This window comes from Sprattus sprattus (genome assembly GCF_963457725.1).
Source record: "Sprattus sprattus genome assembly, chromosome: 15".
NCBI classification, from domain to species: domain Eukaryota; kingdom Metazoa; phylum Chordata; class Actinopteri; order Clupeiformes; family Clupeidae; genus Sprattus; species Sprattus sprattus.
Window position 1 is genome coordinate 10,870,571 of NC_137913.1, and position 2,500 is coordinate 10,873,070.

Sequence of the window (2,500 nt, forward strand, 5' to 3'; positions counted from 1 at the left end):
GACAGGCCAACAAGGTCAGACTCAAAATAAACTAAACTACGACAGGCCAACAACGTCAGACTCAAAATAAACTAAACTACGACAGGCCAACAAGGTCAGACTCAAAATAAACTAAACTACGACAGGCCAACAAGGTCCGACTCAAATAGGACATAGGACACAGGCTAGGGCCCCTTCACCCACACATAAGACGTGAGGGACACAGGCTAGGGCCCCTTCACCCTCACATAGGACGTGAGGGACACAGGCTAGGGCCCTGGCGTAAAGGATACCCGGAAGGAACCTTAATCCCAGTGTAATGCTATGATCACCCACTGACTGGGGAGACTAACTGTATTCACCTGCACTGTTTAGCACATAGGGGTAAAGACGTGTGTGTAGACCAGGCCCTATAGTCATCATAAACATGGATGGTCTTTAGGGTGTGTGTGTGTGTGCCTTTCTATATGAATATGTGTGTGTGTGTGTGTGTGTGTGTGTGTGTGTGTGTGCCTCTTTATATGAATATGTGTGTGTGTGTGTGTGTGTGTGTGTGTGTGTGTGTGTGTGTGTGTGTGTGTGTGTGTGTGTGTGTGTATACATCATCATTAACATGGACAGTCTTTTGGGATCTATTTGTTCTATCCGTTGCAGGACCTTGGACAGTTACCTGACCGAACATGCAATCATAACATAAACTGTTACCTTGTGTGTATCTGTGTTTGTGTAGACTCTGCATATTTGTGTGTGTTTGTATATGAATGTGTGTGTGTGTATGTGTGTCTCTGTGTGTGTTTGTATATGTGTGTGTGTGTGTGTGTGTGTGTGTGTGTGTGTGTGCATCTCTATATGAATGTGTGTGTGTCAATAGCCCTCTCCCAATCCCCGGCCATGAGAGGCGGCAAAAAACGCTGCTTAACTCCACCCTGAGCAGCCTGTCAATGTGTGTGTGTGTGTGTGTGTGTGTGTGTGTGTGTGTGTGTGTGTGTTTGTATATATGTATGTGTGTGTGTGTGTGTATCTGGGTTACGTGTAAATAGAGATGTGCCCTGCTTGTGTCTAACAGATTCTGTCCACAGGCCTGCAACACATCCACACAGACCTTTCACTGTTCAAAGGAATCAATACGGCCTTACTGTGCACATCTCAAACACACACACACACACACACACACACACACACACACACACACACACACACACACACACACACGCACACACACACACACACACACAAACACACACACACGAACACGCACGCACACACACACACACACACCCACTCTGACAGAGCCCTGCCTGATCTGATATTGACTCCTGACATGACAGGAAGACATATGCCAAGTTCATCCTGACAGCCCACAGAGATGTGTTCTACCCCAGGCAGCTTTTTATAGTTCATTCCCCAATATGCCACACAGAAACAGGTGGTATCTCTCCTATTTTCAATCCCCCATCAATGTTGTTAAGATTCACTAAGCTTAAGACGAAAAACCAAAAGAAACAGGCTCTATGCAAACTTGATTTGACTGATTTGTCTACATAGGATTTAGGAAATGATTCTTCCCTTTGCGTGCCTGCTTGTATTACATTACTGTAAGTTAACTGGCCATTGTACCAAACGGAGGGATTTGTTGGTGCAAAATTTAAGTGAGGCCCCTGATATCATCTTGGAAAAAGCCCAAAAGAGACACACCCACACACACACACACACACACACACACACACACACACACACACACACACACACACACACACACACACACACACACACACACACACCCACACACACACACACACACACACACAACCCTTCCAAACCACAGCCCACTCAACCCAGTGGGAGTGTGTCCGAGCTCCATCCCACTGCAGGACATTTCACACACACACACACACGCACGCGCGCACGCACGCACGCACGCACGCACGCACGCACGCACGCACGCACGCACACACACGCACACACACTCCCTGATAGCTAGCCAAGGGCTGCCAGGGCCCAGACATTGATTTTTAGTTTGGGCTGGATAGGATTGATTTTCTCCCAGGTTCACGGAGCCTCACCCCCTCTGCCCTACCCACAGCTCAGCCTGCTCTGTAATGACCGCGGGTGGCACAGGAGAGAGGGATAGAGAGAGAGAGAAAGAGAGAGGGATAGAGGGAGAGAGAGAGAGAGAGGGAGAGGGAGAAGGAGGGAGAGGGATAGAGGAGAGAGAGAGAGAGAGAGGGATAGAGGGAGAGAGAGAGAGAGGGAGAGGGAGAAGGAGGGAGAGGGATAGAGGAGAGAGAGAGAGAGGGAAGGAGAGGGATAGAGAGAGGAGAGAGGGATAGAGAGAGAGAGGGAGAGAGAGAGAGGGATATAGAGAGAGAGAGAGAGGAGAGAGAGGGGGAAAGAGAGGGATAGAGAGAGGAGACAGAGGGACGAGAGAGATAGGAGAGAGATGAGAGAGAGAGGAGAGAGATGAGAGAGAGAGGAGAAAGGGGGAGAGAGAGGGATAGAGAGAGAGGTAGAGAGAGAGAGA